General features: G+C 41.7%; 1 pseudogene; it reads left to right on the top strand.

Moving 5' to 3' along the window:
• The window catches only part of LOC147708046 (uncharacterized), a 105,930-nt pseudogene that overhangs the window by 41,658 nt on the left and 40,530 nt on the right, over window positions 1–23,742 (top strand).

The raw sequence follows: 23,742 nt of genomic DNA, 5'->3' as shown, positions 1-23,742 counted from the left end.
CCCTTGGTACCATGTCAATAACATGAGCCATAAGTCTCCCCGATGCTACACGATTTATCACTCAAATATCATTGTTAAATATATTTTACAAGGTCTATCATTTTTCTTGAACATCGGCTTATGAGTTCTGAAAATAAAAGGTAGGTTGTCCCCGAGCACATATATGTCATATGTTGTAATTTCAACGGAACCCCCTTGAAAACGTGAGGAGTACTCTCCCTGATCTGAACTATACATTACCATATATGAAGAACTCAGACACACATAATGGAATGAGTTCCACTTTATAATTGAGGAACAAATAGCCCTCTGGAATTGGTCTTTACTATTGGTTGTTTTGGATTGATCCTTTAGTTCCACTTTAATTGAGGAACAACTGCCTTCTTGAATTGACCTTTACTACTAGTTGTTCGGACTGATTTTTGCCCTGAAGAAGTCATTTGGGTGACTGTACCCTCTGACGAAACACGTGTTGGCTACCTCTGTTTGAACTGGCTACCTCTGTTTGAACTAGATGAAGACCATGAAGAGATTTGATGTTTTGAAGAGAAAAGAAATGGAAATTAAAGGAATTTAATCTGATGAACTGTGAAAGGATATTCATTTGACTGTGGTTATCTTTTCTCTTTGAATAACATAAGAATTGACATATATGTGCTCGGGGACAACCTACCTTTTATTACTGAATTCTCTGGTTGCAGAGGACTTCTTTGGGGACGCAAGTGGCCGCTTTCCCCTGTTCCCTTGAGCCTTCATATAAGGAGAATACTAATCTAGTTATAGTTGCGCAAAAGTTACCCAGCCACTATCTGTTCTGTTGAGTTCTGAAAATACACCCATTTTCAACCCGAATGCACCTTTTTCAATTTTGGTATCAATATAATAATTCAACCTTACAAGTGCTTATAATTTAGCAGGCTGGGCTGCACACAGGAGAGCTACTTACAGGTACCTGGAAAGCTAACACTAGCTCATGAGCAACTCTTTGGAGAAGCCTGTTTTAACCTAACCAGAGAGGAGGCACTTGCCTTACTGAACTCAACTATCAAAACATAAATTGATTATGATAATGATACAGTATATCGGGCCAGCAATCCCTGCATGAACTTGTCTCCAATTTTATTATATTCTAGTTGTGACATTACTAGTCACCAGTAATAAAAAAATATAAAACAGCTGTTCAGCTGCATTAACTTCTAACGGTTGAGCTGTGATGCCACAATTGCTGATTCCAGGGTCAACAGACTATGTGAATGACAGTTCATGAAGAGGCTAATTCAACAATGAAAAGGAGAGCTATATTTTCAGCTCTTTTGAACAGATGTTTTCCTGAAATGTATGATAATTAACATAAAGAGCTGTTTACAACAGCATATTTAGTTCAGTTTTTGCACCTATTTCATTTCTAAAAGCAGGAATCTATGTGCACTTTATCACACATTACGAACTACAGCAATCTTTGAAAGGGACTTACATTAAACTGCATACAATTTGGTTTTGCAACACATTACTATCTGTTTATTTGTGTGTTTTGGACAACTTGCTCATATGAAGGAGCAATCCAGGCTTTTTGGGGGAACGATAAGAGTGCCATCGTGTATTAGAAGTAATAAAATGCCCACTTTTATCCATCAAAAGACTTTTGCAAGTCACCAGAGGCTCTTTCCTCTAAATGGTCATGGAGATCCTCAGTGGCTTGCAATATCCTTATAATATATGGCAAAGGGTATGTTATCACTTATATGACATTTATTTGCAGCTCATTACAACTAAGCACTAGTGTAATTAACCGGTGTGATTAAACCAACTGATATGGGATGGGGATGAATGCAGAATACTTGGGATTATAAAAATGAAGCATGAGGACTCATGAATAAACCCACCTAAACCAACTGATTATAGCACAACCCAACTACAAAGCGACACAATCTTACAAAACCCTTGAGTCACCAAGAGTTGAAAGAAGGGCGAATCACAGAAAGATAAAGTAAATACCATTAGGAAATATTCACCACTCTTTGTATGATACAATATGTGAATGTCCAGTCCTTGCTCTGGATTTCATCATTAGCTAGTTAATGCACTCTAAGAGATTTTAATAATATCTTAAAATTATCAATCGTAATACTTGACTACTGTGGCACAGGCTGTTAAACTTGACAATAACATGTGCCTGTTGATGCTATGGATTTATTGTTGAACTATGCTTTTGTGCCATTTAAAAAATATTTTAATAGTTCTCTTTTCCGTCTAAAACACCACAGCTCCTCCATGACGTGACAAAAAGAGACAGAAAAGTCAGACTGATTCAAATGATAAGGGCAGGACTTGATCAATAAAAAGGAAGTAGGGTTCCTTTAACATTTCACCAAAATCCAAGATGATCTTAACTGGAAGAATTGGTATCATTAGGGGAAAAAGGAAAGGAAGAGAAAGCATGTTAAAAAAGGACTTAACCTTCTATTTTGCTTTTGTTAATCTTCGACTGGATGTTTGAGAGCTTAAGCATGAAAAGTTCAGATTGAGCAAGATAAGATGCCATTTTATGGTTCTGAAAAACAGGTAATAGTTATTTTCACATTTGTACATTGTCATCCCAAATACAAAGACTGTGTTTTGCTGCTTAATTACATGAATGCTTCTTCTATGGCCCCTTATCAAAGAAAAGCCTGAGAAGTAAGCAGGGCTCAATTCAAGCTTTTGGCAGACCTAGGACCAAATTTAGTGCACCAAAATGGCTTCCTTGGAGCAAATAAAAAAAATCAGTGTCTGCTGGCATTTCCATCCACGTGGGTAGCTCACTATAACAGAAAATCCACCAACACTAGATTTAAGGGTAGTGATGTTCCCAGGGGACAGAGTGAGGGCTACTCATTCAGAAGATGGTTAAAACCCACAGAGTCATAATGTTTAGGATAATAACAAAGTTTAAAAATGCTTTTCAGACCAAATTTGAGTTAAAGGATGATCTAGGTGGCAGAGCTGGAAAAAAACTGAAACAGTCCCATCTTTAATGAGGTGATGGCATCGCCCCAAGTGGAAAATATTTTCCAGCTGGAGACAAAAAGAAAGAGATTAGTGTGCCTATGAACATCCCCACCAAACATATCACTTCTGACTGACACAATTAGTAAATGCAAAGCAGCTGCTTTACTCCTGAAAAAATATGGTTTGCATAGATTTCCACAAATATGCCTGGAAAGTTTCGACACTACCCAAAACATTTGAAATCTGCTCATAGCGCCAGTGGAAATCTATGAAAAAATAGGTTTCTAATTCAGAGCTTGTGATCTAAGACAGATATCCTTCACATTCTACAATGACATGCGCTTAACAAAAATCACTATTTGGCATTTATTCATAATTGAATGCACATTATCTGAAAGGATTTTGTCTCACAGCTTTTGATAAGTACTGTTTTGAAACCATTATAATTCATCACTGCTTCTGTCTCTGGAATGTTGTCCACATCAATGGAACATTTATAAGCAAGATGTACTCTTTAAGCAGTCAGATGACTTGGGAAGCATCTACTTCTTCAAATCACAGGGGTGTTTGGGAAAAATGTTGAGTGGGCAATATCGGGAGGCAGAAATATTGTGATACATAAACATTGTGATGCAAGAATATCATTAACAAGAATATCGTTTATTGAGGGTAGTAATACAGTTTTAAATCACATTGATGTTTTTATTATCATGTTCAGTAGTATAGTGGATACAAATATAATTTGTAAATTATTTTAATGTTTTTAATTGATAAATTAAATTTATGTGTTACTGTTGATTATAAAATTGTATTAATATTTGTAAAATATAGCATGCAATTGTAAGTGATTTAGAACTTTTTAATACATTTTTAATAGTAATTTATAGTGTTGTAGTGGGTTGTTGGGTTTGTAGTGAGACAGGGTGGGAATCATAATTCACTATTTATTTTTGTAAATTATGTAATTCTGATTTATATGGTATTTGCAGGGCCATATATATCATGGTCATGCTTTTTAGGCCACTAGTATCTGCCCCTTGAGTCAAGCAACACTGAGTTGTACCACTTTTCCTGATCTGTAGAGAGTGACCTTTCATCTTCCTCGCGTGTCTGGTGTTTCCTTTATCTCCTCTTTATATTGTGGGATGTAGTGCACATGATTGTGGCACACTATGATGCATCAAGCTAGTCTGATGCACAGTCCTTACACTTTTTTCCTTTCTTTCCTAGGTTTTTGATCAGGAGCGGTTTCATTCATTTCACTGCAGCAATGTGTTTGAGCACATAGCCAACAATATTGCCCTGACATGTTTTGAGGGTCCTTGTTTTTAGATATTTTTCACGCACACTCCACTTTTTATTATTTCTTGGTCCTAACGAAGCGCCATTGACCCTTATGGCAACAGAGGCGCGAAACATGTTGATCTATTACACTAGGGAGCAATGTGCCTGGTGGGACTATATATATTTTTAAATCACCATGCACGCACATTTTTATTCTCACTTCAGACCCCACACATCCACATGTATCATCCGGCTGTATATCAAAAGATCTCCGACAAAGTGACCCTTCGGGGGACCCGTAGTGAATTGCCCGGCACTACGAGAAGCAAAACACCCGATGATGAAGCATGACATGCTTTGGAATGTGTGAGGGCAAGAGGGAACAAGACCTGCTCTTCCCGTCTACCTAGGTTTCTGTCACTTTTTCTCTCTTTTTGAGGCTTACAGGTGACTTTTTGCACCTAGCCCTTGGAATAGTGTCCTCCTGTTTGTATTAACATATTTCAGTTAGGAGCATGGACACTGGACCTTAATTAGCTCCTCCGTCCCCCCTCTCTCTTTTGGTGATATGGCTAAATGGCTTGTGTCATCCAATTTGCCTTCAATGCGGTTCATATCTGACAATTACGGATGAATCACACAATTGCACGATTAATCAAATTCGCGAGCAATGGGGGATTTGGAAAGTTAAATCAACCCGTTTATCTGCCTTAGACTGAAAACTAACTGCATGTTTTTGCTCTCATTTCCCAACTTAGCAATACATTGCTGATTTTATTGGCACTTCACTTTTTTAACTGTGTCTTCATTAAAACCAGGAAGATCACACAGTTTAACAGTGCTAGACCTGCACTTGCAAAGACCCCCATTAGAGGCCGAGGCGGATAGCGAAGGCATTGTTGTAAACATTGAGGAGACCAAGAGTCCTAATTGCTGTAACATTGTCACCTGCATACATAATTTAGTTGACTGCCAAGTCAGGGCTTCCACATTATCTTCATCAGGCTTGCTTGAGCTAAAGAAATATTAGGATAACAGCCAGAATGTAATTCTGCTTTATCTTGGGCACAGTTATGTCGCTCAGCGGGTAGCTTGTTAGCCCAGCCTAGTAAGGAATGCTTCACTTTTTATGGAGGCTCCACATCATCAAAAGAACCCTGAAGAAAAGAGTGCCGAATTAAAGACTTAATAAATAGATTCGGTTTGAGTGACATAAGGGCAAAATGGCGTCAGGCCTGCTCCCATCTATTCGAAAATCAGGTCACTTTAAAGAAGGATCGAAGAAGGCATCACGAGTAAAATGAGCCATTTGAAAAAACTTCTTTGCCTGATATTTGGGACCCGCTTTTTATCTGAGACTGCTACGCTGCCATCTGGAGTTGCGCTGTGAGCGCCTGCTGCATGGGTTGTTGCTCCCCCCCGCCGCCGCTGTCAGTCTATCGAGCGGCCGCCGAGCGGGGGGACCACAACCCCCAGAATCCCCGGCTTTTTTCCCGCCCCCACACACGCCCACTTCCGCGCCCGGAGGCGCTAAATACAACAAGGCTTTCTCCGCGTCGCGGGACTTACGCGCGTGGCGCCAGGCAAAGGGCGGGCCGTCTGTGGCCGTCCGGGGCAGGAGGAGGCAGGGCAAGGCCACCCCCTGATATCTGATATCGGACTCATAAGATACATGAAGTAAGACATTACTGTTCCTGCTCTGATTATCCATTATTGTACGGGGTAGGACGGGACGGGTTACCCCTCCTATCCGAGTATTAGGTGCATAGTCCTTATTGGGTATTGGCATTGCTGTTAGAAACGAAACCGTAGGTCTGGTATGGTCAGTAGTTATTAATTGAAATATGGGTAAAAGTACACCAATGCATACCCGGTCTAAATCAAGGCAGAAAGCACAAACTACTACACCACTTCCCACCCTGACCGCAATAGACAGAATGCTTCAGAGAATGATAGGGGTTGTTGTGACAGCAATTGAGAACACTGAGAGACGTCTCTCATTGCCACCAAATGTGTGCCTTGCCACTCAACAAATAAATACATCCATAACTACAGCATATGACTCCATGCTTATGGACTAATATGCTGATTTTCCAGGGATAGACAGAGGATGTGACGTGGGGTTACAGCAAAAGGCTACCACTGAGCATTCACTCCCAGCTACCAGGCTATCACTGACACCAAACTTGCAACCGCCATCGCCAAATGAGGACCCCCCGCCAATTATCAGTGTCTCGGACACTGTGGAGGGGTTGGATTCCCAGTCTAATCCTATCACTGATGCTGAATTAACAACTAAAGGGGAAAATGAGAGCCCCTCCAAAAAACTAGAGGGCATAAAACTAAACGTAGACAAGCATGCGGCAGAGGCAAGCAGCCTGTCTCTGGAGTAAGGGGGAAAAGTAAAGGTAGGCGAAGAAGAAAGGTTCAAACCTCAGCTACGCAAGAGGGTTTTATAAGTTCAGGCAAACCAATAGAGACTAATATTTTACAAAATAAAGAGAGAAATAGAGCCCAGTCAGAAAAAATATGTACAAATTATGAGGGCCTCATGACACATATGGAGCATTTAATGAAATCTCTCATCCTACCAGTGCTAGAAAGAATTAAGACCCTTACTTCTAAACTAGGCAGCTTAGAAAATATGATTATAGCTAACTCTGAGGTACTGAAACAATTCGACTTGCATGGAAAAGTATCCAAACCATGGCAACAATGGGAATTAAGGGCACAAAATAAATTTGAGTACAATTTACCTATTTCCAATCGTTATTGTATACTGCAGGGCCTAGAGGATATCGACTGACTTGCCAGCGATTTAAGGGATATTGCATCCCAAACGAGTAAAAAAAAATCTTGCCAAAAGCCAGCACTTGACGACCATGGTATACCCATGATCAAAGACAATGATAAGGGTAAGGTTGGTGTAATGGCCTATAAGGGCATAGTACAGGATCCTAAGAATGTAAGTTCCCCACACGAGAGATCACCTATGGGGCCTCTTGCGGAACCTACTATTAGTACAAACGTCTCGGACAAAATACAAAATAAGGAATCATGGTCCTTTTTAAGTTGGAACATTGCAGGGATAAGTTCCAAATTGGAAAATGAAAACTGGGTAAACCTTGTAAATAAGTATGATGTTGTCAGTTTTCAAAAAACTTGGACCACGGTCCCTGTCCACTTAAATGGCTTTAGGATCACGCACAATCCTAGCTCGCCCTCAAGTGCTACTAGCAGTGTCTTAAAGCCAAATGTTAAAACAACTGTATCAGAGACAAAGGAGGCTAACCATTCGGGGCAGCATAGTCTGCCCCAAAGTAACAGAGCACAGGCTCAAAATAATACCAAAAGAATGGGATCTACGAGGGAGCCTGAAAAGGTACGGTTAGGTAGTGAGCAGATTAGGGGACCCAGTAACAGTGATTTAGAAAAGAATAAAAGCAATTTTGGGAGGACTAGCTATCCGCGTATTGATCTTCCACCTCAGTCCCTGCCCTATACTGTGGTATTAACGGGGGCGCCAGAGTTAAAAAATGAAAAGGAGGAATCCCACTCTGAGCTAAAGAACAAGGTAGTTTTTGGCTAAATGCCAAAAGGCCACTACCTGGGTATGTACAGGCTTAAAATATACATGTCCGCAGGGTAGGCTGAATAGGGCATAGATACAAAAATCTCCCTGGGGATTGCATAATCATTAATTTCAGAGATAGGCGCGCTGTGAGATTCATTCTTGGTTGGAATAACCAAAGAAGGAATGGAGAAATCCAAACCATGGACCTGACCTATTTCTACCCAACTATGAATCTCACAGCGAACGTATCCAAACCATGGCAACAATGGGAATTAAGGGCACAAAATAAATTTGAGTACAATTTACCTATTTCCAATCGTTATTGTATACTGCAGGGCCTAGAGGATATCGACTGACTTGCCAGCGATTTAAGGGATATTGCATCCCAAACGAGTAAAAAAAACCCTGGCCAAAAGTCAGCACTTGCTGACCATGGTATACCCATGATCAAAGACAATGATAAGGGTAAGGTTGGTGTAATGGCCTATAAGCGCATAGTACAGGATCCTAAGAATGTAAGTTCCCCACACGAGAGATCACCTATTGGGCCTCTTGCGGAACCTACTATTAGTACAAACGTCTCGGACAAAATACAAAATAAGGAATCATGGTCCTTCTTAAGTTGGAACATTGCAGGGATAAGTTCCAAATTGGAAAATGAAAACTGGGTAAACCTTGTAAATAAGTATGATGTTGTCAGTTTTCAAGAAACTTGGACCACGGTCCCTGTCCACTTAAATGGCTTTAGGACTTATTGTACGCCAGCCATTAGCTCTGCTCGTGGTAGGGCTAAAGGAGGTTTGTGCACCTATGTCTCAAATATGTGGGATTGCGCTAAAGTAGAAATGGTTCGTAATATTATTTATTATCAGATTATAAGGTTTACAATTGATAGTGACTTTTCTTTAGTTTTGGTGAATTTTCATAATAATGTTTCAGATGAACATATAGACAATGTTTTTAAATCTTTGGGAAGAACATTAAATCCATACTGGAAGAACATAAAAGAGAAGTCTGTGTTATATGGGCAGGGGACTTTAATTGTCCTCTATGTAGTAGAGGAGAGAGAGGAACTTGCGGAGTGATGTTGGACAAAGATATTAACTTTAGTCACTTTGAGCACTCCAAATGTGGAGAATACTTAAATGAAGTTATTTTTGGATGTGATATGGGCTTTGTTAACAGGCTGATTGGTCACGAGATCCCATTTTTCCCCACTTTTAATGGTAGAAGGGGCAAATGCAACGATCGACTATATAATCATGACTGTAAGACACGGGGAAATGATTCAGAAATATAACACACTTGATAATTCATTGAGTGACCACTTTCCCCTTAGTCTAGTCTTAAAAGGCAGAGTAAAAGGTACACATAAAAAAGCCATACCCGAAACGCGTGTAGAAAACATTTCTATGGCCAGGAAAAATAGATACTTTTTAAAATGGACAAAAATCATTGTCATATTAAGAGTACTATTCCTCAAATTTATGCCTGTACAGATATAAATACCACCGACCCTGACATTTATTAAAAATTTCTTAATAATCACTAAGCAAATTGTGAACTTGTTATGGGTTGAACTTAAAAGCGTCAAAAAAGTAAAACAGGGATGGTTTGACACGGCCTGTACTAAGGCCTACTCACAATTGAAACGTGCCCTACACGCTACAGTAAAGGATTGTTCCCTAATCCGAGCCTGCAGAAATTCTTATAAGCAGGCGCAGAAAAGAAGACAAGAGGCCTTAAAAAAGGAAGCATGGGACTCATTGTGTGAAGCTTCTTTAACTAGAGATTCTTTAGCATTTTGGAAAGTTGTTAATGCCCCGTTTCTGCAACATAACACCAAAGCAAAAATTGAAATAGCGATACCCGGGAGGGAGTGGGTAAATCATTTTTCACAATTATATTCTGCTGAGTTGCAAGAGCACTATGCTGTAGAGATAGATTTAGCTGGGCACTCTTTATATTCAAAGAGTAACTCAGCCCTTGATATTTCTGTCATAGACGTAACTGCCAGCATTAATGCAAGTTTGGGGGGTAAGGCACCGGGGCCGGATGGGGTCCCTGTAGACCTATTCAAAAATAACACAGGCCTTTGGGCGCCGATTTTGACACAACTTTTTAATGCCACACTTAAACATGGCTTACTGCCCTCCTGGTACAAATCATTGATGGTCCCCATATACAAAAAAGGAGACAGGACAAACTGTCAATATTATCATCCTATATCGCTCCTGGACTCTACTATTAAAATTCTTGGGCGGGTGGTTTTAAACAGATTGCAATGTTGGGCAGACGAAAATAAGATTATCAGCGATTTACAGTATGGTTTTAGAAAAGGGCTCGGCACAATCGAACAATGTTTAAATTTGTACATTTTAACAGAAAAATACACAAAAGCCAAGGCCGGTCGGATGTTTTTAACTTTTGTGGATTTAAGTACTGCATTTGACTGTGTGTTTCATAGTAAACTTTGGCTGGTGATGATGAAATTGGGGGTAGAGCCCTCAATCATTAACTTTCTGCGTGAACTCTACTCTGCCGCAACCGCCAGAGTCAGGCACGGGAAAAATGGCGAGTGTACTGACTCCTTTGGCATCGCCAGGGGAGTATGTCAAGGCTGTGTTTTGGCCCGTTCCTCTTTTCACTTTATATCAATGATGTGGAGAACACTTTTCTGAAGGAATGTAGGGACGTGCCGATGGTGGGGGTAAGACCGATTCCAGCATTGTTGTACGCCGATTGTGCCGTCTTGATGGCTAGAACTCCTATGGCGTTGCAGAAGTTAGTTACGTCCTTTGCGGATTTTATGACTGGGCTGGATTTAAGGATAAACTGTACAAAGACTTTCTCCTTGACCTGTGGTTCGGGTGCGCACAGAAAGAAAAAGGTGATAGTTATTGGCTCTTCCCTAGTCAATTTGACTGCAACTTTTTCCTATTTAGGAGTTTTGTTTGATCAGACGGGCCTATGGAATACCACAATAAACACCAGAAAACTCTTGTACTGTAAATCCATTATGGCTTTGAAAAATTTTAGGCAAAAAATAGGGAGAAAACCCATTGGAGAAATGTTGACTGTGTATAAAGCCACATGCGTGGCAATTGGAACATATGGCGCAGGTTTATGGGGCTATGCAAATGTAACATCTTTACAGACGATAGAAAATTGCTTTATGAAATATCTTCTAGGAGTACCTAAAAGTGTCTTCACCTACGTCTGCCATGTAGAACTTGGAGAACCATACCTAGATGATATCATAAAGATCGCCCAAATATTATTATGGCACAGAATTTGGATGTCCGACGAGTGTGGGCTAAAATGTTTGATCTTGAATAAAGTGGTCAGTTTAGAAAAAAGCAATAAAGTAAAGTGGCTGTGTTACGTGAGGAAATTCCTCACTGACCTGGGTATGGGGAATTACTTCTCCGACCCGTCCGCTCTACGTAACATCTCAAGGAAGGCTTTGAAAGAAAAATGTATGCTTTACCTACATGATCACAGATCAATGATTGAAATGAAGAAAGTGTCTGTGGTAGCCCATGCACAGATTGTAACTTTAGGAAAAATTCAGCCATACATCAGATTGCAAATGAGTGACCATGAAAGGTTTTTATTAATTCGTTTCAGATCTAATTCATTGTTTAGACTACTTAGTTTTCCTGTAACGAATGATTGGTCCAAAAATTTGCCTATGTGCCCTTGTGACGATCAGTCAGAGCAGTCAGACATGCATATTCTCTTTTTTTGTAAATTTTATCCTATGCCACGTCATAAATGGGTAGTTCCACTATTGAAAATAATGGAAATTAATCGCTGTCACCCTGCCTTTTTAGCTCTACAGAAATTGGACAATATCTTAACAATCGTATTTATTTCCTCATTTTTAAAGAATGTTTTTAAATCACGTAAATCAATTGTAAACCTTAACTGAGTTGAACAGACCTTTTAGTGCATTGGATGATGTAATGTATTTTTAAAATTGTGTTTTTATATGTACTTTTATGGTTATTCTGTCTTAATACCCGAATAAAGAATATTGATTTGATTTGAGTAAAATAACGGGAAGGGTGAATTGGGGATTTAAAAGAGGGGTTTGGAACATGTCGACACCACACCATAGTGGCATCTAACATGCTCGCGCCTATTTTTTTTACTATAGGGCAACGAAATGGGATACATGTTAACACTTTTTTTATGTACCTGAGGAAAAAAAACATGTTCTTTCAATAATGCAATCCCTCCAAAGACTTGAGGGGTTATAAACAGCAACTTGCAGAGAGCTCCGATAACTATCAGGCGACTTTGACCGGTCCATTTTTCACATAAACGTGATTTCCCACGGGTGAAGACTGATAAAATGATACACAAGGTAGCGACTCAGGAAATGCCAAGGATTACTTATAGAAGTCAGATTCGTTTTAAACGGTGCAACGTAGTTCACAATAGTTGCATTACGTTTGGTAATTTTGGATGAACTTTTTACAAAATTACATTGAGATTACACATTGCCCTTTTTGCAGAACTAATTATATATTTTTTTAAGCGAGTTTGCTCATAGATCAGAATCACAAGTAAACCAAACCTATGATACAAATAGGCAGCATTGCTGGCCCCAGCCCAACCTCCAGCCTAACATCCAAGAGGTCTTCCCACTTTGCTCACTCAACGTTGCTGAGCGACACAAGAAGCTGCTCTTTTTATGGTAAGGACGGAGGAGGCGAGACTAAAGGAAAGTCTCACCCATCAGCCAGACTCAACGCTACCTTTTTATACCGCTTCAGTGGCTGCAAAACCAAAAATCCCAGAATGCACCAGCGAGGTTTCTGCAATGCCCCTCTTTTAAATTGCTTTACACAGAAGGATAGAAAGAGAAGGAAAGACAGAAAGAAAGAAAGAAAGAGTAAGAAAGAAAGAGAGAGAGAGAGATAAGAAAGAAGGAAAGGTGGAAAGCAAGAAGATAAGAAAGAAAAAATCTGTGAAAGAAAAAAGAGAGGATGAGAAAGTAAAAGGAAGGAGGAAAAAGAAAATGAATTAAAGAAAGAAGGAAAGCAAAAAAAGGAAAGAGAAAGAAAGAAAGAAAGAGAGAAAGAAATAGAGAAAGAAAGAAAGAAAGAAAGAAAGAAAGAAAGAAAGAAAGAAAGAAAGAAAGAAAGAAAGAAAGAAAGAAAGAATGAATCTGCCTGGCATTGGCTGCCAGCTTCTTGCTTTGAGAAAGAAAGAAAGAAAGAAAGAAAGAAAGAAAGAAAGAAAGAAAGAGGAAAGGAAAAGAAAAGAAACAGGTAGAAAGGAAAGAGAGAAGGAAAAAGAATAAAAGAGAACGAAAGAGAAAGAAAGCAAGAAGGAATGACAAGGAAAGAATGAAAGAAAGAAACAGAAAGAGAAAGGAAGGAAAAAAAGGAATGAAAGAAGGCAATAATGAAAGACGGCCAAAGAATAAAAGAGAGAAAGAAAAATAGAGAAGGAAAGAAAGAAAAGAAAGAAAGGAGGAGAGGGAGGAATGGAAAGAGAAAGAAAAAGGAAGAAGGAATGAAAGAAGGCAATAATGAAGGAAGGCCAAAGAAAGAAAGAGAGAAAGAAAAATATAGTAGGAAAAAGAAGGAAAGAAAGAAAGGGAAGAAAGAAAGAAAGAAAGAGAAAGAAAGAAAGAAAGAAAGAAAGAAAGAAAGAAAGAAAGAAAGAAAGAAAGAAAGAAAGAAAGAAAGAAAGAAAGAAAGAAAGAAAGAAAGAAAGAGAAAAGAATGAAAAATGAAAGAAAAAAGAAAGAAAGAATAAAGAAAAGAAATTAAGAAAGAACTAAGTAGAGAAAGAAAAAAGTTAAAAGAGGATAACCTAATACAAAACAGTTTCACATGGACACAAACTAGTATGCTGTGAAATAGAACCCACCAGAAAAACGAAACACCAAAATACTCCAAAAAAAGAATTTACAATAGCATTGGCAACAGATGGGATCTGACAAAGATGGAATGTGCATCAGAAGCGTCCTAGTATCACATCAGGCTCTAAATACATCCATCACACTGAAGTAATTATAAATTCAAAACAAAAACACTGGCAATTAAGGAAATTAGCTTGTGTGCAGATGTGCTACTAATCAAAGAGCAAAAGGTAGTCACTAAAAGTGAAGCAAATCAGTGGCCTAAGTAGGCTGTCCCACTGCTCCATGCTACATGCTGCAGTGAGTGTAAGCAAAACATGAATGACACAACAAAAAACCAATGGATGAAGAGAGATGGCTAAAAGCCCCTATATATAGGCATAGTTTACATATTTAATTGAAATCACAATGTGTTGGCTAATGCCAGACCTAAAAAAGTACTGCAGTCAAAAATAAAACATGGAATCTGCCACCATCAGGTGGCCGGTCACACAAGCAGCCTCCTTATTAATGAAAACTATGGGCTTTCTTGCAATTACAAATTGAGAAGTATTGCTGGAGAGTGAACCCTGCTGAGGTATATTGCTCCTTTTTCCAGTTCATGATGACCCTGTCTGTAGAAATACCAGGATCCCAATTGTGAAATGAATGCCATAACTGGTTGTAGTAAGTCTCCTTCCCAGTGTAAATCCCCATTTGTAAGTGTACCTCAGGGTGCATCTCCTGTAATATTGATAATTCCAGATATGGGAATCAGTATTTCTGCCCCAGGCTGAATGATGCTCCTTGATTATTCTTCCTTGGCAAAACAGGAAACTAAAAACACACCAGATGGATGGAATATAGGAAGTGGCAGCAAAGGAGGCCATATAGACGTTGAAGAGGGTGGGGCTCAGGGAGGAACCCTGAGGAACACCACAGCTAATCTCCGTAGGTTCTGGGAGGAACGGTGGTACTCTGACTCGCTGTGTTCGGCCAGTGAGGAAGGAGCAGATCCAGTCCAGGGCCTTGTTGTGGATGCAGGAGATGGGTCAGATGCTCTTGAGGTCTTTCGGGTCCGATGATAGCTACTTCAGCAGGGGGTTGATCTCTGCGTGTTTCCAGTCGACAGGGAAGTTTGAGGTTTCAGTGGAGCAGTTGATGGTGCAGCAAAGCTGGGGGGTAGGTGGAAGCTTCTCTGTGGAAGATGTGGTACGGGCAGGGATCCATCAGGGCTTGGGCATGTCCTCTGTTGTGAGCGGGGGCCAGCAGAGCAGGGTCTATTTGGGTGTGACTTGATTATGTGCGATGGTGTGCGCTTGGTGGCCAGGTCTAGGAAGTCAAAGCTGTTGTAGATCTTCCTGATCTTGTGGTGGAAGAAGGTGCTCTGTTTGTTGCAGAGGTCTTGGAAGGGGGGAATGTCCGTGGTCTCGCTGTTGGGGCTAGCAAACTCCTTGATGATGGCGATGAGTTCCTTGCTGTTGTGTGCGTTGGTGTTGATTCTGTCTTGGAGGGCCATTTTCTTTTGGGTTTTCAGGAGGAGGTGGTGTGCGCTGATGGTGATTGGAAGGTTGCGTGAGTTTCTGAGGTTTTGTTTTTCCTCCATCTCTTCTCGAATCGTCTGCAGGTGCGTTTGGACTCATGGAGGGCGGGGGGTGAATCCGCTGGCTGTCTTGAAGCGTTGTTTACCTCGTCTTCTCTTGAGGGGTGGCATGATATTGGCGCAGTTAGAGATCCATATGTGGAGGTTGCTTGCTGCGGTGTTGGCGTCCGTAGGCGTTAGCGCCGTGGATGTGCTGAGGTAGTTGATGAGAAGATTTTCGGAGGCCTTGGTACAACTGCGGCTGGAGGATTGATGATGACGGTGATGTACAGTGGGCTTGTAGAATGTGAAATGTACACTGTGATGGTCAGTCCAGGAGAGTTCAGTGGTGTGGCTGTAGCTGATGTTCCTGCTAGCAAAGAAGATGGGGGTTATGTGTGTGTCCAGCTGTGTGAGCTGGCGCAGTTAATAGCTGTTTGAGACCAAAGTTGTTCATTTTGTTCAGGAGGGAGGTGGTGTTCTGGTCACTGGGGATGTCCAGGTGGTAGTTGAGGTCTCTGAGTAGGGTGTAGCCACTGGATGTAAGAGCCTGGGGTGCAATGAGGTCTATGATGGAGTCGGTGAAGGGGTGATTAGGGTCCTGGGGGCCTATAGACGAGGGTGCAGCTAAGGGTGGTGTTGGGGTTGGTCCAGGTATGGAAGTGGAGGTCATCATTGGGGCGTTAGAGTGTGTAGTCAGTTGGAGCATGCTTTGGTGGACGATGGCGATGCCTCCTCACGGTCATTCCTTGTGGGTTATCTTGTAGCCATTGGGGATGGCGATGTCCAGTCTGGAGCAGGGGTTGGTCAAGGTTTCTAGGAAGAAAGCGATGTCCAGAGAGGCGGCTACTAGTTCAACTGCAAATTCAAATGTATTCTTTCAGCTAATTGTCATACATTGTATTTGCTCATTTGTCCGCTGCCGGTCATTTATTTTTCAGTAATGGGAACTGACATGAGACCGTCATTTAGAGTTTGGTGGACAGGTTATTACACCACAAATGTGGCAGAAAACACTGTCTCTTTTTAGTGTCTGCCAGCGGAGCTCCAGTTGGCTACTCTGGTGGAAACATTAGATCGAAGACCCCACTGACCGTTTTCACCCTATTTTAGACTTCCAGGGAAAGCCTGTTAGTCCTAAACAGGACTCACAGAGTGTCGGGGCCATTCATTTGTTTTTCTTTTCCCCCAAACAAGCATCCTATTTTGAGACTGATGTCCAAGTACTATTGTCACTGGAAACATAAAAGCCAAGTACACTTTTTCAGCAGTTGATTCTCAAGGTTGTTGCAGAAGAGCAATCTAAGGCTTCCTCAGAGAGTTGGCATGGGCTGGAAACTCAATACTCAGTAACACACATAACACCACTCAATAAATCTTTGCACAGTCAGTGCTTGCACCTGTACATGAAGCTAAATACTACGCATAGAATCACACATGTAAGCACAATATGCAATTAGCAAAATAGTGTACTAAATAGTTATCCAAAAACAGTGGGGACTGTATTTTAAAATACCTCTTAAAGAGGGCCTTGCTGATAACCGATGAAGAGCTAAGCCTACAGACTTTGACAAATTAGCACACAATCAGTAATGAGGGACCACTTATTTTTGCAATTCATATAAAATGTTAGACTAAACACCTCCTAGGTTAAGCACAACAATATTTGACATATATTAGCAAAACCCAGACCACTTGACTTAAGAGCACTTTCCATAAAAATAATGAACAATTAACAATCAATGTACATTTTAATGTAAAAGCACAATTCTGTTTTAATGTCAGGTTGCAAAGCAACCTCTAAGGATGCAAAAGACCAATGATCTAACAGTACCCAATCATTTTTTTCCTGTGCAGTTTTTTGTAGGGCGAGCTCAACCTAAAGGTATTGGAGCACTTTGCATGAGTGCCAGTTGCGTTATACAAGGTTGTATTTTTTTAGACACAGAGAGATTAAGGGCCATATGTATCATTCAAAATTGCAATCGCAAATGCCGAAGTTCGCAGAATTTCGGCATTTGCAATTGCAATTTTGCTTAGTGGTATGTATGAGGCAAATCTGCGTGCAAAATAAGGAATCGCTAAATTTGCGATTCCTTATTTTGCAATTACATTTAAGGAATCGCAAAATTTGCGATTCCTTATTTTGCGATTGCATTTAAGGAATCGCAAATTTTGCGATTCCTTAAATGAAATGTAAGAAGCACCTAAAAAGTGCAAGTTGTAATTTGCGATTTCTTTGAAAAATGCACTTTTTTGCATTTTTCAAAGTGCAATGTGAATCACATACATGCCCTTAGGGCATGTATGTGCGCCACATGTGCACCCATGCTCATTTCAGGGGTGCAACAGGGTGTCCTTTTGACACCCTTGCACCCTTGAAATTGCATTCTCAATTTGCGATTCTCTAATTGCTAATCGCAAACTGAGAATGTCTTCCAATTCATTCCTATGGGCCTCTAGGCCCATGGGAATGAATGGGGAGGTATTCCTTAATTGCGAATTGCAATTTGAGATTCGCAATTAAGGAATATGTAGGATTCGCAGAATGTATTGCAAATCCTACATACATAGCATTTTGCGATTCTCAAATAGCGATTCGCAAAAAATCACTATTTGAGAATCGCAAATGAGGACTTTGATACATTTGGCCCTAAGTCACAGGATGTGGAGTCAATACGCAAACCTGGTTTAGCCCAGTTCCATAAATTGCAGCTCCGGCCATAACGCCACATCCTCTTCTACAACACATCATCTCCATCATACAGAGAAGGCCCTATGAGCTCCATGGGGACTTAAGGTACTATTCCTCTGCCGCTACTGAGGTATTTGTGGTGGCCTGATCCTGCTCCTGGCTGAAGTATCAAAAAATAGAGCACTGAGGACCCAAGGTCACACAGGTACCAAAAGAACGAGTAGACAATCATGTTTAGGATTTTCACATGCAGCCACTGCCTCTGTCTTCCCATGTACCCACTGCATCTCCTGAGATGCCCAAATGTGGCTGCTTTTTCCAAAGATATCTCCATTTCCAGTGTATTATTTTGCACAGAGTTTAGGCCTTTTGCTCCTTGTGGTGGGTTCCAGCCACTAGAGCAAGCTTACAGGTGCCCCCGACCCCAGAATTGGTTGATCCTAGGTCTTTGTTATTCGTGCGCTTCTGGGTCCTTCTGCAAAGCGCAATGGCAGCATTTTTTCCCACAAAGAGTTGGTCTCTTCCATCAATCCAGATTCCAGCAGAGGTAGGACCAAAGGCCCTTGCAACACTCCTTAGCAGCTGGATTGATGGTTCCACAAGGCAGGCTTCTCCTCTGAGGGGTGAAGTCAGAAATCCCCTTCTTCAGACAGTCTAAATTTCCTAGCATGGAACTTGCTTAGGAAGCCCCCACTTGGAAAGAAGCCAGCAATTAAAGATACTCTCTCTGGTACTCAAGTCATTCCATTCCACCTTACCCAGGGGCAGTGCCGTCTTAACGCATGGGCATGCTGGGCAGTTGCCCAGTGGCCCCATGAGCAAAGGGGTCCAATGCAGACCAGAATTTAACACTCAAATATCTGTTAAACATTTGTATTCCTGTGAGTGGTTGTGTAGGCAGGGCCCAGGGCACTGCTTTGCTCTGGGGCCTATAATGCTGTTAAGATGGCCCTCATGTGAGTGGGTCATATCATTGGTCCGCAACAATAGCGTCACGCTGACTGGGGTTTCTACCTGCTTTTTATCCTTTTTTCGCAGAAAGCAATATGAATTCCGGAGTCTATCACTGGAGCAGGTTTCAGTTAACTGCAAACATTTATATATTGCACCAGAATGTCAGTCTCATTTCTTTGTCACTCAAAGTGTACGCACAAAGGGAGAGTGGGGCTGGCAGCTCCTGTCAGAGAGCCCCAAAACAAAGGGACTAAAGACTAAAGACAGATACACTTCTTCGATCATCTACCTGTCTACGAGTTGGGGTAACCTCTCTGGGGAAGAATGGAGCAGGGAGGGAGCAAGTCCTCTCTATACAACCTATGCCTCCATTCCTCCCACGCTCTAGGCAGTGGCATAACGAAACTTGAGGGGGCGCCCCTGCAAAGTGCATGGAGGGGACCCCAATGCTCCAGACCCAGTCAGGAGCTCTCAGGCCAGGTGCCCGCTGCCTGTGACTAGTGCAGAGGAGGGACCCTGGAGCACGGGGGCCACCCACACACCGCGGGGGCTGCGGGGGCTATCGTTGCACCACTGGCGCTAGGGTTCTGTCGACTTCAAAGAGCATCAGAAATACTTTGGAAGAACCCTGCAATTCATATTGCTGACTCGCAGGATCGCTTCAACAATGGTAAAAAAATAGCATGTCTTACTCTCTTTCTCTCCCCGAATATATTCACCCTAGGAAAATACATGCATAAAGAAGGAATAGAAAAAAGGTATAAAATATCTGAAATGGTCAAATGAAATATTTTGTCTCTTCCTGAATCACTTAGAAATGTCATCAAAAATCACTTAACAGCTGTAAAAAGAAGGATTTTTGCATCTTTGTATTCACAACTGTAAGGATGTGCTGTAGGCAAAATTCAGTTATATCGTTTGCGACTTTGAGGGAATAAAATGGGGTGATTAAGCTCATCTGTAGTAAATACCAAGAATGAGGAAACATAAAATGTATGCAATAAAGCAGAATCGTTATAGAAGACGTTTGCTGTCTTAGAGTGCTTTCTTCCATAATTCACTTACGACTAAGTTAGATTAAATAAGACACCCTAAGAGTGGCGAAGATGTGACCATCAGTGTTAACAAAACCCAATTTAAGCGTATTATAGTGAGCTAAAAAACATTAATGCACAGCATTTGATCTCCATTTTAGCAAGCGTTAAGATACTTAACAGACAAAAGGAAACATTATATGTCACAGTCTAAATCTGATTTGTGTTACAAAAATTAAGTTAGTGTAAAGAACACCACAGATTGGCAGCAGCATTTGGAAACACAATTTTGTGTCTGGCAGCATGTAAGCGAGCAGTTGTCTCAACCTTTAGTTGTTATTAGCTATCAAGGTAAAATCCCTTAGGTCTGCACCGTCTTGTTATTTTTCATTAGCATTTCATACCAAAGGTACTCATCTTACAGGAGGCTGTCACACAATCACTAGTCTTTCTTCATGGGAAGTTCTGTGAAAAATACAATAACTGCTTTGCTTGAATGATGGAAAACTGGACTCAGCCAGATTTACAGATTCACCGCCTATGATATCGCCAGCGAACGCGCAAAAAGTACCGCTGTTTAGCGTGAGGCATAGCCTTGCACCATAGAGCAAAGGAAAGCGAGCAGTGTTGCATGAGATATTTGCATACAGGCGACACCCTTCAGTACAGCAGCAGATGTCTAGCCACATTAAATATGTGATTTCATGTAAACCAACCTGGAGCAGGTAGATACAGTGGCGTAACATTAGCCCCTGCAGTCGCCGCGGGACCCAGGGGGCCGCCTCCGGACCTGTGCATGGGCGGCAGGCCCCTGGACTGAGAGATTTTGGCTATGTCCTTCAAGTGCTTTGCAGGAGGGCCCCCTCAAATTTTGTTACACCACTGGGTAGATATCTATTACCCATTGTTTGCACTTGATTCACTTGGTGTTAGGTTTTGAGGTAACACTAGGTAACCCCATTAAAGTTGATCTTGCTTTGTGTCAAAACCTAGGGATCACTGGGCATCTCCTCAAAAGTGACCCTTATGCATAAATCAGGTTTGACCCTTCGTAGAGTAAAGCAGTATAGTGGTGTACAAGGGTCAACTTTCAGCACTAAGGTGCCTATTTAGGAGAAGGTTTGCTTCACATTTGCACCACGCAATGCGGTACAAGCGCAATGCAAGCTTTAAGTAAGATTTATGAAGCCAGATAAGACAAGTTGATGGCTCTAAGTGGCTTCATAAATCTGGATTAATGCAGCGCAGTGCAAATCGCTGCATTGCATTACTCTGCCCTAGGAAGGCGTTCCATTGGTGTTGCATGGGTGTTCCCATGAAACTCCCATGGTTTTTGACGGATTCCTAGATTTACCAATATGGGTAAACCTGAGAATGTAGAAAAACCAAAGGTGGTGATGGACGGAGCGTTGACAATACAAACACTCACCCCCAGTCAACTGATCTGGGTTTAATCCATCACCGTTCTTTAGCTCACTCCGCCACCCCAGTTCAGACATGGCCATATGCAAATCAGTCTGACCCTGTGCCTCATGGGAACAGTCCAGCCCGAACTGCCAAGCCATGTCTTCCCTGGACCGGAATCAAGCTTCCCAGGACCGGTTTCTGGCATTACAGCCGTCTTCAACCGGGCTTGCTTGACTCCAGTGGAAAAGTGAGCAATGGACTCACATCTGAGCATACCCTGCCAACTTAGGGCAAACAAAGAAAAACCAAAGGTGGTGATGGACGGTGCGTTGACAATACAAACACTCACCCCCAGTCAACTGATCTGGGTTTAATCCATCACCGTTCTTTAGCTCACTCCGCCACCCCAGTTCAGACATGGCCATATGCAAATCAGTCTGACCCTGTGCCTCATGGGAACAGCCCAGCCCGAACTGCCAAGCCATGTCTTCCCTGGACCAGAATCAAGCTTCCCAGGACCGGTTTCTGGCATTACAGCCGTCTACAGCTGGGCTTGCTTGACTCCAGTGGCAAAGTGAGCAAGGGACTCACGTCTGAGCATACCCTGCCAACTTGGGGCGAACAAAGAAAAACCAAAGGTGGTGATGGACGGAGCGTTGACAATACAAACACTCACCCCTAGTCAACTGATCTGGGTTTAATCCATCACCGTTCTTTAGCTCACTCCGCCACCCCAGTTCAGACATGGCCATATGCAAATCAGTCTGACCCTGTGCCTCATGGGAACAGTCCAGCCCGAACTGCCAAGCCATGTCTACCCTGGACCGGAATCAAGCTTCCCAGGACCGGTTTCTGGCATTACAGCCGTCTTCAACCGGGCTTGCTTGACTCCAGTGGCAAAGTGAGCAAGGGACTCATGTCCGAGCATACCCTGCATTGCTTTACTCTGCCCTAGGAAGGCGTTCCATTGGCATTGCATGGGTGTTCCCATGCAACTCCCATGGTTTTTGACGGATTCCTAGATTTACCAATATGGGTAAACCTGAGAATGTGCCAAAATGTTACGCCTTCCTAGGGGAGGCGTAACAAGGAGCAATATCTCTATTTCTCCTTGTTTCTTCCTCTTTCTATGTGCACATCATTCTGCAGCACACATAGAAAGAGGAATATGCCTCCCAGGATTGTGTTTATGCAGGATGGTGTCACTTCCTGCACAAAAATAATCCTGCATGCAACATAGGCACACTTGCACCATAGTACAAGCATGCCTGCATAAGTGCTAGGTAGACCATTGTGCGCCAGCGCATGGGAAAGGAGAGGAATGCATCGTATTGCCTTAAATATGGCACATTCCTGCCCTTTCCCTATCGCGCAGTGCAGCACAGTGAGGTGACTTAGTGCGCTGCGCTGTGTGATTTTTTCATAAATAGGCCCCTAAGGAACTTTAGCTCTCCAAAGTTCAACAGTACGGCATTTAGAGCCACATTGCACTGCAAGCCGCATGATTCCATCAGCCGAGCACCCTTGCATAGTAAATATGGGCCATAATTTTATTGTTTACAATCCAAAGCTGAATTTTATTTGGTAGCCCAAATTACATAATTCTAGAAGGCAATATGTCAGTTCTAAGTCTAATCTCTAGACTGTATAACTTTTAATTATGAACCCTTGTGCCACAACCACTGTAGTTTTAATCCTGTATATTTAGCAGATAGATTTGCTGCATTAGTCAGTCTCTATAGGAAGTAGGATGCCAAGGTCTACCTGGTGCATCGTTATGAATAAACAAAAATGAACAAAGAGTGGGTGCAGTCTTCACTCTGCAATGACTGGTGTACCTCCCTAGAGGCAAACCATTAAGTATGGTCCAATGGATAAAGGCATTACTACTGACAGCCTTCATTTCCATGATCCCGCCTTTACATACTCTGCCACATACCCCAGCCTAACCCACTTAGGGCAGGTGCAGTCATGGTTGTGTGAGGGAGGCTGATGGTCAGCAATCCCTCTAGAACTTTTCTTTCAAAGCTGCAGGTCCCCTATTAGAAATCCCATATAGAGGGTAACACTTTAGATAAAACAGGCCTATTGGCATTATCAAAGGTCCATCATATTACAGAAACAGCAAACCACATGTCAAAAACACCATCATTTTGTGGATAAATGCAATAATCGATGATAACCATGTGGAAATGCAATTATTAATATTAACAAAGCACATCAACCTTGATCAGTAATCACGATCAACATTGGTATATCAATGAAGTATTTTAAAATAACCATAACACGTGTCTGTGTGCTTCTAATATACTCTCTGACCATATAAAATACAACCATAAAAATAGCCCCTGGGCAGCACCACTT

Source organism: Lissotriton vulgaris, chromosome 6, assembly GCF_964263255.1.
Source record: "Lissotriton vulgaris chromosome 6, aLisVul1.2, whole genome shotgun sequence".
NCBI lineage: Eukaryota > Metazoa > Chordata > Amphibia > Caudata > Salamandridae > Lissotriton > Lissotriton vulgaris.
Note: the sequence above shows the minus strand (reverse complement) of the source record. Positions and strands in the feature narration are given on the sequence as shown.